Source organism: Amblyomma maculatum, chromosome 1 (genome assembly GCF_055883805.1).
Source record: "Amblyomma maculatum isolate TAMU_Amacu chromosome 1, ASM5588380v1, whole genome shotgun sequence".
Lineage (NCBI taxonomy): Eukaryota > Metazoa > Arthropoda > Arachnida > Ixodida > Ixodidae > Amblyomma > Amblyomma maculatum.
Genome location: NC_139344.1, coordinates 67,490,254 through 67,504,761, shown reverse-complemented (window position 1 = coordinate 67,504,761; position 14,508 = coordinate 67,490,254). Strand labels below are relative to the sequence as shown.

Sequence of the window (14,508 nt, the reverse complement as noted above, 5' to 3'; positions counted from 1 at the left end):
CGGCGGAAACTGTAACTTCTCCCAATACGCGCTTCCCCAGCCATTGAGGCGCGGCGCGACGGGCCGCACCAAGTGCGCTTCCATTGAGCGGCCGTGCATGTGGCAAGCCCGTATTGTCCCAAGCTTCTTCTAAAGCGTTGAGTGCTAATTCTCAATGCACATTTTTGAAATTTGACTCTGTCAACAAAAATATGCCAGTAAATTTAAACAATCATTGGCTGGCTCCTAGTATGACCATCTGTGCATAACACATGCAAGAGTCGGGTAAAAAAAAAAACAAATTGTGCTCTTGGCTTCTGTCTTCACTTTTGTACTTTTCAGAATGATATTATTTGATAATCACTGCTTTTAGCGGTTGCATCACACAGCTAGTTGAAAAACAACAGTTCTCAAGAAAGAAATAAGGTGCTGGAAAGCAGACTAATTTTTCTCTGAAATGAACGTTGGGACGCTTGCAACCTAGCTTTGAGTGATGTAGTTTCCGTGCAAGGAGACGTCATTGTTGCATTGTCTGTCTGTGGGTTCTCAAAGGGGCCTGTCGCACAGTCTGAGAGCGTACATTCTGCAGCATTGGTTTTTATGCCAATGTAAAAAATAGTATTTCATATTTCGATTTGCGTGAGGAACTAAGCTCCTGGTACTTTATATCTTGCTCCTATTGTGGTTTTCAGCTACAGATATGTGTAGCATCTGGCAAGCATTTGATGTTTCAGTGAATACTGAGTGCATTGCAATGTATCCTGTGCTGTATTATGCCATAATCTTTTATGCTGCTAATAGTGAAATGTTTTGCTAAAAAGAGCCACGGTAAAATGAGCGATGGGAAAAAGTTTCTTGCAATGCATTTGCATAAGAATGGAATCGACAAGTGTTATGTGGTGGCTTTCTGGTCTCTGGTGTGGGCATGCAAGAGTAACGCTTTGAGAGACTTGTTGCCTTGACCTTGTAGCCTCTATGGCACGCTTCCAATGCAGCTGTCTGAATCGCCTCCAGGATTTGGTGCTGTTTTCATAGTTGCATGGAGGATTAGATGAAGGTTAAGGGAGACTTGATCCTTCTCTTTTTATCATAGTGTGTATTGATTGTGTGGCATTGCATACTTGAGAAGGAAAAACTAAAATTAGATTCCCTCAACCCCAACTTTGAAAAAGTATCAAGAGTAAGGAAAGCATAACAGAGTATTGCTTCTTCAGAGAATGATGTTTGAAAAGCCAGTACAGTGGCATGAATGGGGCAGTGAGGCATTGTTTGGCTGCTTTGGTGGTGGTTGCATGGAGAGCAACACCACTATGTGGAAAAGCAACTCGCTCTGAGCAGACAGCAGTGGAGCGCATATTTCGGTTCATTTCTGTGGATTGGTTCACCTGAGGTGTAACCATCACCACATCAAAAAGTGTTGTAGGGCCTCTTAGTCAAACTTGTTGCAAGGTCATGGCTGTGCACAGACTTATGTCATACTCCAGACGTGGCTTTCTTGGTGCACTTTATTATTAGTCTTGTTTTTCCAGTAACCAAACTAAAAATGGCTGGCGATTACACTTCTAAGTAGCATGATTTTTGTGTGCTGCTGTGGTGGTTTTCGAATCTTAAGTGACCGCAGAATAGGGTCATTCCACGCCAAACATCCCAGATGTTGGGCTTGACCATCTCCGATTAGTTCGATTTTTTTGTGAACTTATCTCAGTGCGCATAATCAAAGCCTAAAATACAAGAAACCAGAAAAGGCAAGAGACCAGGCACCACTCAATAATTCTTAATTCAGATTTTTGGAAAGCATTCTACAAATTTTTTGTCGTTTGCAGGGATTCTGGCCTTTCACGTGATTAGCAGCATGCAGTTTTGTACAGCACAAATATTTTTAAATATTTGATAGAAAGTGTAATAATGTAACATTTTTGTTTATTTTTATATATATCAACTTGGGGGGCTCTCGGGAATAATTTGGAAATAGCCCTCTTTCTTCTGTAGATGTCTGTTAAGTATAACCAATGTTGCAGGTGATGAAACTGTATACATCAAAGTGAGAAAAAAAGTACTAAATCTGCAAAAAAAAAAATGCGTTTGGAGTCGTAAGCACTCATTACTTCCACTCTGAGGTGGTTCAAGTAAAGATTCAAACAGCAGGTGGAGTTGCTTTCAATTTGAAATTTTCATCCAGGTAATTTTTGATTGAAGGCTGAGCTACCTGTGAGCGAGGTCTAAAAACTGTACAACAGGATGAGTCAAAAAAGCAGACCTCCTTCACTTGCACCTCTACAGTAGGTGACGTTTTAGTAGCTTTTAAAACGCACGGACTTGGGCTACATTTTACCCGTGAACTACCTCACTTGTCTGTTTTGCAGTTGTTTTTTTTACCTTAAACTAACCTTCTGGGAAAGACGTTTGCTGGGGTTACTACCCTCTAGCGAAAAAAGATCTGCTGCTATATGTCTCCGTGCATTCCAAGACTGTGAAGAGACCCCGCCAGAGTGGCGCAGTGGTTAGAGCGCTCGACTACTGCTCCCAAGGAAGCAGGATCGAATCCCGGCCTCGGCGACCACTTTTCGATAGGCGAAAAGCAAGGCGCCTGTGTGCTGTGCGATGTCAGTGCACGTTAAAGAACACCAGGTGGTTGAAATTTCCGGAGTCCTCCACTTCGGCGTCTCTCATAGCCTGAGTTGCTTTGGGATGTTAAACCCCTCAAACCAAACAAAGACTGTGAAGAGAAGGATTGCATTGCTATGCATGGAATCAGGTCTCAAAAAATAGTGTCGGCATCAAATGCAAAATAGCTTCCATAATCAGATAAGCTGACTTTTAGCGGCGGGGGTTCCCCTCTTCGATCTTGATTGCTGTTTGTGAGACCCTCCTTCAGAAGCTGAAGCATGCAGCAGGCAAGACCGACAGCAATTGTGAAAAGGCCGAAAAACCTTCGGTTGTGCCATACTTACTCAAGACCACACACAACCTCAAAAAAGTAGCCAACAGGCATGGCGTGCCGGTTGTTTTTTCGGCACCCAATGTTGGGAGGGCTATGCCCCCTCATCTGTGGCTCAAAAAAGCGTGAGTGACATATAAGAGATAAACCTCGGTTTGTGAACTGTTCCAAAGAGTGATCTATGCTGTTCCCTTGACGTGCAGAAAGGTATATGTCGGTCAAACTGTCCGATGCATCAGTGAGTGATTGGAGGGTCATTCAAGAAATGCTAAGAATTTTAAAGACAAGTACGCACATTGGGTTGCGCACATTAGTAATTGCAGTGGTTGCGTGGCCCGATTAAGTGAGACAAAGATTCTCTGCAAGAGCACTGATAACCCATCTGCTGTAAACGTGCTGCCGCAATCGATGGAATGCCTGCCTTTTGCCCCAGTTGGAAGTTTTCCATATCAAGAAATATGGCAACAGATGCTTTAGTAAGCCTTCTTTATCGCTCTTCAATGCTGAAGTCTGCTTTTTAGATGCGGCATAAAATGTTTCACCCTTTGAATGCCTTGTTCTTGTTTTTTGTTTTTTTCTAGCTTTGCTTGCTCGCACGTGCGTTATTTGTATCTGGGTATCTTCACAATCGATGGTTCCTTTCCTGTCTTCACCAACTCTTGTGTATATAAGGTGATGCGTTTCTTCAATAAAAATCAGTTGACAGTCAGTGCTTGTCTCGTCGATCGTCTATCTTTTGTGGTTGTATGTGTTAACGCTGTTTCAAAATTTTTTACTATAGTCCAATGCCTGTTCAACTACTTAACTTTTCCAGTGCTTGTCTACAGTCCAGACCTAACTTGAGAGCAATAACTCACTCTTACCTTCATCTAGCCACAGTGTCGACGGTGTCTTGCTCTGCGGTGAAGAAGCATTAGGAGATAACTTTACGGCACAGGAGCTCAACTTTAAAAATTCTTTTCTCACATTAAACAAAATATACCCCGATGAAAATTTCATAAATGGGAGTGTATAAACTGTTGTACCTAACCAGCTTTTGCTTTTACATTTAGGACTCCTTCAGTTTTTTATGGCTCAAAACAATTTTCTGCATCTTTAGTATTTTTTTTTTTTTACTTTAATGTACGCAATTTCATCACCTACTACAGTAGTTGTAGGTAATGGCCATGTAGGGAAGCAAAATGGCAATTTCCAGTTCATATTTAAAAGAAAAAAGAACTGGTACATTATTGCACCTTCTTTCAATTGTTTAAATATATTTATGCTGTACAAAATGACATGCTCTCGCTCACATACAAAGCTAGAATATGCGCAAATGTCATTGAAGGAATTTATGAAGTGTTTTCTAAAAATTTGGATTCTTTACTAATTATTAAGTACTGACTGCTGTCTCATCTTTTCTAGCTGTTCTAACTGTGCTTACCTTGCAAATAAATTTTTTTCGGCAAAAGTACTTGAGACTTTGTTTATGCATAATGGGATCAGTTTCCATGATTTTCTTTAAACAAATCGAGGATGGTAGAGTGCAGCGTCTGGGACGTTTGGTGTGGAATGACCCAATATTGAATGCGAGTGCTGAATGGAGGCTGCTCTTTGTTTTGGTTTCAGAAGTCAGATGGAGAACTGCTATTGCAGTGCCCTCCTCTTTCATCACTCTTGCCTGCTGTCATCGTACCCTCCAACTTTGCATACCTCCGCAAATCTCTCTGCACTGTTGTGCTACATCAAAGCTACAAAAACATTTGCCTCTAGGCGCATGAGACATTAGCGACAAAATATGTTTCGATGCCTTTCGCTCAGAGAATGTTTTAGTATGTTAGTGGAACTGCCAAGCTCTTCAGCTATTGTTTCATCTGTGTTTGCCTTATAACTAGGGAGTTTCTTGCTGCAAAAATGCATGCAATGTGTTGTTGAGCAAAACAATGTGTAGCCACATTCCATTTCTTTGCATATTGAGTATGACACAGTGGTGTGGTTGCTCTGCCATTGTGGCAAACAGGGCCAAAAGGCTGAGCCTGCTACATGCTGCTACATTGACAAAATAAGAGTATTCTGCACTAAATTGAAGTACAGTTGAATCCTGTAATGAAATTCACGGTGCACGAAAAAACATTGTCCGCAGAACTTCGTTGTCGCGAAAATTTGATGTGAAACGCAAGAATTGCCCAAGCAACAGCAAATAGTTTTAATGCCGAAAATCGGTAATCTTGGCTTGCTTGCGCTTCACGGCGAGCAATGCCGTCACGCGATGTTCATTCGGTCAGCAAACCCATTGCGATGTCGTCATCACGGGTAGCAACAAAGCTCCTGATGACATCAAAAGTGTCCATAACTTGTGAGGTGGTTGCAGAGCGGGCGCATCCTGCAGGTCATCTTGTCATTGGAAGTCCTCCTCATTCAGGGCGGCTTTGATGACCTGCTCACCACTTAAATCTTTGTGAACTTGCACACTAGCATCAGCGCTGATGTATTCATCGAGCTCGAGGTTAGGCGGCATGTTTCCCATTTTTTCTAGCGTTGTCCAAGGGGCCATGATGACTGGAGCCGGTGACACCTCTTCGTCGTCGTTTGAAATGTCCGGTGCTTCTCCAGCAAAGTTAACTGGTCGAGCTTTGGCAAATCCAGCATGGCTAAAGCAGTTCATTATTATTGAATGCCCCAGTGTGCTCCAGGCAGGAGACATCATTTGCAGTACCATGTACATATTCACCTTCGTTTCTCGTCCAGTTTCACAGTTGAAGAGCAGTCTCTCAACCTCGTGCAGTAAGAGTGCAGTAAGGACATCCCCTGGTCGAGGGGATGTAGAACAGAAGTGCAATTTGAAGGAAAAAAACCTAAGCTCTGTGGTAGTCAGCTTGACTTCTTCGGAGTGATGCTCTGAACAATTGTCCAGGAACAAACACTTTCCGGCCCTGCCGCTTTATGTCATGGTCAAATGCCACCACCCATTCGGTGAAAATAGCGCGGGTCATTCATGCCTTTTTGTTCACGACATACTGCGCAGGTAGGCTATGGCTTCCTTTGAAACAGCGCGGCTCGGCACTTTTTCCAATAACTAATAACTGACTCTTATCCGAGCCATTCATGTTCTTGCAAAGCAGCATGGTGACACTCTTTTTACTGTGTTTGCTGCCGTGACAGCGCTGCCGCTTGAAGTCGAGCGTCCCGGCCGGCAACATCTCGTAAAACAGCTTAGTCTCACCGGCATTGTAGACATCTGCCGGCGCATAATCGCTTAAAATGCCGGCCACATTGCTCGCCTTCCAAGCACGCGCTCCGTCAACGTCTGCCAGCATCGACTCGCCGTACAGCACTTTTCCAAGACAATGTTATGGCAGGCCTTGAAACGATTCAGCCAGCCTCTAATTGGGAACATCATACATGATGTGATAGCTGCTGGTTTACATGCACAATCAAGTTATGTTGGGTACCAAGCCATGTTGGGATCATCGGCAATGAGAGAGCTGATGCATGTGCCGCAGCAGCCTGCAATGCTAAAATACAGCAAGTTAACATACCACATAGAGATATCCTAAAATTCATTAAGAGAAAACTAGGAGTCAGATGGCAGGCTTCATGGAACAATGAAACCAACAACAAACTACATCTTGTCAAAGCAGTCATCGAGGAGTGGAAATCATGTCATCAAAAACGCATCACTGAAGTTTCCTTCGCATCGGACATGCACACTTAACACAACTCCATTCTCAAGAAAAAGACAAACCTTTATGGGAGAGATGGAGAGCGAAACTAACAATAAATCACCTCTTACTTTCATGCACTAAGCTTGAGAAATTAAGGAAAAAATATTTTACAAGTTTTTACAATGAACAAATCCTGTTTCATCCTAGCCTGCTTTTGGGGGAAAATGCACTGGTAGAAGCTCCTCATGTTTTTCAATTCCTAAAAGAGGCAAAGCTCCTAAGCAAGCTTTAATAGTTCTCATCTAAAAAATAAACATACCTTGCTCTTGGCGCATGATAGCGTGAGTTGCTTATGTGCCAAAAAACCCAACACAACACAACTTTCTGTAATAGTTGCGAAGCAAGGTATGGCACAAAAGTAGACCTTTACTACTTCTGAGCATCCATGACATACTTTTTGCAATTCTCACCACTTACAGCAAATAATACAGCTAGCCTTATTTAAATGCAGTGGACATTAGTCGTGATAGTTGAAAGCAGTTAGTCTACACTATGCGTTTTGCCTGTTCAAGGGGTCTTTTGGCATTTTTGGAAATTCCTCAGTGCCAGAAGGGTATGTCTGAAAATGCACTTTCCAGGGAAGGGATTAATAAATTGGTGCCATTCCTCAAAAGCACACTCTGCTTCTGTGTGAGCTGCTGTAGGCGGGTGAACTCATGTTTTGTTATTCTGGTTGAGGCTGGAAATCGGAGCTATGAATCGTATGGCTTTATTTTGCCTCTGGCCAATAGTAATCTGGGGTGTTTTATATGGCACAATAAAAAAATACTGTCTGCTATCAAGTGGTTGTAGCAAGTGAACCTTATTTTCAAGTAACATTAGTAACAACTGAACCTCACAGGAGGAATGCATGCTAATCTTGTGGCCTCCAGGATTGAATGCATTTCTTCTGTGATGTCTTGCACAGTGTACGCATTACCTTTACTCAGGGTGTCTAGCAACCGGGAATTGTAGGGGAAATTTCATGCACCGGGAAAAATCGGGGAAATGTTAGGGAACCCATTAAATTTCGCCAAGTCAGGGAAAATGGCACGATGTATTCTGCAGTGCATTTTCTTTTTGTGCTGAGCGCGCGGCCCCCACCGCAGGCCGCGCAGCAAGGCATGACGCGATATATTACTTTCATGCCAGCGCATGGCTGAGCTGCCACAATAGAAGAACCAATACGCACGTGAGTTGGGCACTCAGTAAAATATGCGGAAGCGCCGCGTGGGAGTAGTACGCGACAAAAAGCAGGAATAATCACGCCGGCAACGGCCAGCGCGAAAGCGATCTGCGAGCTGAGCTACAGCTGAGGTCCGTTGTGACACTCCAGCGGTTGACCGCTCCCGTCTTCGCGATCTCGCCGCAGGTTCCGCGTTTAATGTGTGTGATAAAATTGCTTAGCACTTTCATGCCCAAAATTACTAACTCGGTACCAGCATTGCATTTGCACTAACGCCTTGCGTTGGACTGCGGACTTTCCCAACAGAACGGAATTCCGCTGTTTGTGGCGGCTGCGGCGTTTTGAAAGCTGATTTTATCGCATTTTCTGACCGAATTCAGTGATAATTTGAGTGCAGGTGCTAGAAAGGAGTAAATGTTTCGAAAATGCGTTTTTCTAGAAATTGATTTTTGACCGTTTTCTACCGTTCTACCTCATAGCCCTCTCCCCTTAACTCTACGGCTGTTATATTTAAAAAATTTCGCTACTGCAAGTCATCAATTAATTTTATTTTCCAGCTGATTGCGCATTTATCAACAATCTGAAAGTTTGCAACTTAGATGCAGTTTCCTTTAATGGCCGCAGGCGCGGTCTCGAGGGAGAGCGCGAGACTGGCCGTGATCTAGGGTGCCTTGCATCAAGGCATCCTATATACACCCTACTTTCGACCAATCAAAACCATCGTTTTTTTTTTTTATACATGGGACTTATGGGAAATTTCGCAACTGTTAGTATCATAGAGCTCTGCTGAGGCTGGCTGGCATCAGGGCGCTTTTAACTTTCAGTAAACTTGTGATGTTTTTACCTATCATTAACGCTAATAACCTTTCACTATTGTAAATTGGAGAATATGATTAATGAATAGCTTTTTGTTGGGAATTATTTGTCTGTGCACATTATCATCAGCAGCTACATTTTTGAGCCTCTTCACTCGTCAGGGAATTGGACCTCGGGGAAAACCTGGGGAAAACCTGGAAAAGTCAGGGGTTCTGAAAATAGTTGTTTGCTAGGCACCCTATTACTGCTGCTTTTATGCATGCTTTGATTTCTTCTACAAAGTTAATGCATGAAGTATTGCGAAGTGTGACATGACAGCTCTCTGTGCAAGCTCTTTTTCTGAAGCTGACCCTCCCTGGCAGCTCTGTAGTTATGGTGTTCGACCGCTGAATCCAAGGATGAGGGATTGAATCTTTGCCGCGGTGGCTGCTTTATGTCAGTACATGTTGAAGAACCCCAATTGGTCAAAATGTGTGGAGCTCTGCACTATGGCATCCCTCATAGCCTGAGTTTCTTTCAGATGTTAAACCCTACAAAGCAACCAACTTTTTCTGCAGCTGCTTTATTTTCTTACTATGCCCTCACTCATGTTAGTGAAAAATGTGTAGTAAAAGAAAAGTAGACATTTTTTGTTGCATGCAATTTTTTAGGCAGACTTCAAAGGTCATTGCAGAACAGGAAACAAATAACTTTAGGAGAAATTAGATTGAAAATGTTCACAGTAAACTCCCCCGTTACTCAGTCAGATGTGGAGAAATGCATCATGATCATACTATAAGGCAACGATAGCAGCTGCCACTAACAGCGTGTGGTGGCCTGCACAGTGCTGCTGTGAGAGTCAGGAGGGAGGTTGGTGAGGTGTGAGAGTCCGAAGCATCACGGCTGGACTAGAGGAGATTGCACATGGTCTCTGCAGCATCTAGACTGGCTGGGAAGGCACCTGCCCCTCCTATCCTGTCCCTTGTTCTCTTATCTACTCTGCCATTGTTGTCCTAGAAAATGAACTCGTTGCCTGCTTCAGTTTGCTGGAATGCTCCTCCGCTGTAACTGCCCTTGACTTGCAACAGCTATGTAACGGCCGAATCACTTGAGGAACAGAGTGGAAGTGGCAGGCGTATGTTGCTTATCTAATCCTTTCTTTTTAGCCTTTTTTTTTTTTTTCTGCCTTTGAGCAGGAGCTCTTGTGCTATGTGGCGTAATGTTACAAAATGAAAGTTGCGGAGACTGGTGTTTGCCATGCAGAGGCACTGACGGTATACATTTGTGAACCTTTGGGGACTGATAGAGCGTGCCCTTTACACATTTATCACTCCTTTTTTTTTGACTGTAGGTGCTTGGGATAGGGTGCAGCAAGGCCTTTGTACTAAACAAGAAATTGGACCCAGGATATAACTAGGATTTGCACCTTACATGCAACCCATACAGAGCATCTGTAGCCAGCCTTTATGTAGAAACAAAGGAACTTCCCACTAGAAATCATGTGAACTGCACATGTGCATGTATTGAGTGAAATCTGTTCCAAAATACATCTTCTGTCCAGTTGTAGCAGGGTGTCCATTGTGATATATACTGTGCAGACCACTTATAATGTAACTGCTTTTAGCGTTAACCGTAATGCAACCACTGGTATTGCTATCATAGAACTCAAATGTATAGGCAGACCGCTTAATACGCAAGCGTGCAAAGCAGAATACCGGTTTTAGTGCAGTTTTGGGGAGTAGCACACCCTTCAAGAGAGCACAGTCTGTGGTATAGAGACTGGTGGACACATGCAAAGAAAAGAGAGGGAGAAGGAGCAGGCGGTCTCGAGTACCTGAAGGAAAGTAGGTGCATATGTCATGCGAGCAACGCCCAGTCGAGGCGCGTGCTGAGCAGAGTATGGGGTAGAAGCACTAGTGCAGCCGTGCCGATGCAGTCGTTTCCATTTTATTTTTATGCAGTCTTTCTGTTGCGTTTAGTGTGTGCTGTTTGTGCTGTTTGCTGCTGCCACCATGGTGTCAGTCTTCAAGTGGTGTTAAAAAGCGCCATCCTTTATTTCTTAAAGCTAAGGGCATATCCGACACAACCGTGACAACAGTTTACAAGACACTGGAGGGTGCGGCAACAACTGCAGCAAGATGCTTCTTTGCTGTTGTGAAAGAGAATTCGTGCCTCGTAGTATGAAGACCTGGATGCAGCACTCTTCAGTTGGTTTCAAAAATTGAGGGCTCTGAGCATACCATTAAGTGGCCCCATGCTACATCAAAAAGCTGGGTGCTTCGGTGCTCTTTTATGCTACAATGGCTTTTGATCCACTTAACACTTTCCTGCCCGCGCCTGTTCCCATCGATAGCCCGCTATTGATGGTTTCACAATTCGAATTTTGCCGCTTTCAAAGCGCTCCTTGACAAGTGGCATCATCCAGTGGGAAATAGAGGAACCCTTCTTTCAGTTTTGCTTTTGGTTTTATTTTTTCTGCCGTGTTGCACCCGTCCAGACGGTCTGGAGTCAGGGGATTGGTGCTTCTTGTTTACATCATGGTGTCGACATCGCGTGCTCCTGCTGTGCTGGAACTGCGCATTTCCGCGGAAGTTAGCGCATCGGAGAGCTCATTTTTGGATGCGAACAGCAGCAGTGGGGACTCGGAAGATGAATTCAGCTCTTCAGACTTTAGCACTGACAGCGAAACTACGTCAGACCGACCCGGAACGTCGACGGCCATGCCCCGATAAGCTTGGCTTTCGCCCCCTAAAAGTTCCACTTTTTTTGCGCTCTGATTGGAAGAGATCACTGTTCTGCAGGTCACAACTGTTGTCTGCAAGATGACGTCTTTTGGGCAGTATTACTTGCCGCCGGCAGCGCAGGGAGTTGCTTTTCGCTAGAGGACAGCCAGGGGTCGACCTAGACTATTGTTTTCTTTCCTAATTCAGTGAATACGTACTGTACACAGAAAGCTAGAATTTTCTGCAATGTTGCATTGGTCACTGTTGTAAAAATGTTTGAAAATTTTTAATTTATTTGTGTCAAGAAACATTGATGCTTTTGTATGTTTTTTTTTATGACAATTTTTTGCTGGTAGTTTCTTTCTTTTTATTTTTTTTCATCGCTTACTCAAATATGTTGATTATCACTAATACCATTGTGAAGAGGAATTCCTCCACTACAATTTGATACTAGACACTCCTGTACCAAGCAAGTTTTGTTAAAAAAAATAATGACACCACCCAATAGCCACCCCTTTCCCCGTGGACAGGAAAGTGTTAATGACTGGGTACAACGTTTCAAAGACCGCCGTGGCATCAGCTGCAGAGTTGTGTGCGATGAAAGTGGAAAAGGGATGGAGGAGTCTATCGCAGTCTGGCTACGCTAAAATTTGGAAACAATTCTCTCCACATATGCAGACAAGGGCGTATGCAATGCTGACGAAGCAGGCTTGTTTTATAAACCATTGCCCAACCACACTCTCTCATTGAGAGGCGAACAGTGCTCTGGCCGCGATGCTTCAAAGGAGCGCATAACAGTATTATTGTTCAAATATGGATGCCGTTGCAAGGCTGCATTGTTTCATAAAAGCGAGAATACTTGCCGGTGACGTACAAATCAAACAAAAAGGCGTGACTGGTGCAAAAGATATTTACTTTGCAAGGCTTCAAGTTTGATGAGGATGTGGTGGCACAGAAACAGCGGGTTGTGCTTATAGTTGTACAGCACATAACGTCCAGCCAAATTTGACTTCAGAAAACTTGAATTTTTTGCTGAAAATCTGCCCTTTCACCAGTCATCGCCACTGTAAAGGCACTCTGCAAGAAACACATCTGTGAAAGTCTGGTTTAGTTTATGGGGTAACGTCCCAAAGCGACTTAGGCTATATGAGACGCCATGCGAAAGAGTTGTTGAACATGCAGCAGCAGCTGCCCCTTGAGGTGAATTTAAGGGGTGCAATCGACATGGTTTTTGCTTCATGGTGGCAAATGAAAGCTGAAACAATAAGCAAGTGCTCTCGAAAGGCTGGCTTCGTATGTAATGCCGAGGCTCTTGAAGCCAGTGAGCAAAGCGATGTCATCGATGAGGCATGCAACACTGATGTGTGGTCTGGCCTCGTTGAGGGCAGCTTTGCGTCTGCCGCAGACACTTTCAAATAATATGTTGATGCTCTGATAGCTAGCTGTCTGTGAGGAAGCGAGCATAGACAATGCAGTTGTATGCACAGTGGTGTGGAGCTTGCAATCAAAGGTGAATCGGATGGCGAAGACGATGCAGACCTGATGCCAGATGCACCGTGCAAGAATGCATTCAAATAGCTGAGCAAAGTGGAAAAGTACTTCGCGAAAAACAGTTTGAGCGAGAATGCGCTTCAGTGTTTGAACCTTGTTGAGGATGAAATCATTCAAAGTTCAGTGAAAAATCACCGTTGCACGAAAATAACTGCCTTCTGCTGGTAATGCACTGTAGATCCAAACAATGTTCGTGCTCAGTTGCAATTGCTTTTATGTATGTGTGTAGTGAAATGTGCAGTAAATCGTGTTTGAAAGGTAGGTTGCCCGTTTATAGACCTTATGCAAAATTGCTGCCATCTATCGGCCGCCGCGCGCATTTCCGCCATGTTCAAGGGTAGCTGCATTGAGCGGCGAGCGGCATGGGGGGTTGTGCAGCTGGCTGCGTTAATGCTCGTTGTTGCCGATAATATCGACATACTGCTTTGCCCGTTGTACGCAAAATTAAAATAAGGGTGTAGAAGAAAAGAAGCAGCAAGTTACATTCCTTGAGTTTTTTTGTTTTTCTTGAGGCTTGTGTTAATCTGCTCTCCGTGGTTGTCGCGCTAGGCGCACTTTCGATCAACGGTGCGCCTGAATTGTAAAATATCTTATTTAGTGTGCATTGGAAGATTGCAAATCAGTACCCGGTGTTAAGGCATACGAAATATATCGCCCACGGTGTGTTAAATTTGCCTGTAGACAGACTGCGCATCGCCTTTTCGCATAATAGATGTGCAAGAGTGTTGTTCCTGATTTCCTTGTTGCGCCAATTCATCTCAGCTTTTAAGCTTTCATGCATACAAACTGTCAACAGATTTCGAACGTATGTATACGTCCAAGTATCCAGATAGAACAAGTTTCAGCACTTCAAAGGCTCCAGACTGCTCTTTTAAATTCCAGCGCGATATTCTAACGTCTTTACTCATTCGATTCATCGATGAATTGAATATAGTTGACTATACGTCCAGGCTTCAATTGCTGAGATGAGTCTCCAGAACACGACTTGCAAAAGAAATGACTGAGTATATACGTAGCAGCAATTGCCCCTACCGTTTAGCTGCTCTCCTCTACCGCGAGTTCGCATGATTGTTGTTGCTATAGTGATGGCGATCACCGCACTGTTTGCTTTTTTTTTTATTAGTGCGATATTTTTTTTCTGCGAGTTGTGTGAGGTGCATCGAAAAGGAGTTATGCCTTATTTTGGACCATGCCAGTTTTCTTTTCTCCCATCCATATCACTGAATAATGCCGTTTCTTCGTTTAACCTTCATGGCGTGCCATGAAAACAGTGTAATGAGGTAAGGATTGAAACTGCCAACCATTTGACACTATCCACAGAGCAATATCGTTTGTAGCGAGCCTTACCGCGCTTAGCAGTGAGGTTTGCTACTGCGGCTATCGCAGTAGAAGCAAGAATGAGCACACACGTCTTCCAACTTTATTTTATCTAAAAGTACCCAGCCCTGTACATGTATGCATCACATTTTCTGTATGCCCATTGCTTGGTACATTCTACTACTTCCCTGAATTGCTTCTGGCAAATAATGTTTGTTGTTTTGCAATATGGCAAAAAAAAAAAAAGGGAAAAATATGCATCACAGCTTCACACTGAAAACATTTGTGTTCTTTCAGGTGTCAACTGACTGGACGCCACATAAATTCGGACTTTGC

At 43.6% G+C, this 14,508-nt stretch overlaps 1 protein-coding gene across 1 annotated transcript in view; it reads left to right on the top strand.

Annotated features, from left to right (window-relative positions):
- LOC146202705 (ubiquitin-conjugating enzyme E2 C-like) overlaps nucleotides 1-14,508 on the top strand; it is a 52,802-nt gene that overhangs the window by 10,894 nt on the left and 27,400 nt on the right. The window lies entirely within an intron of this gene.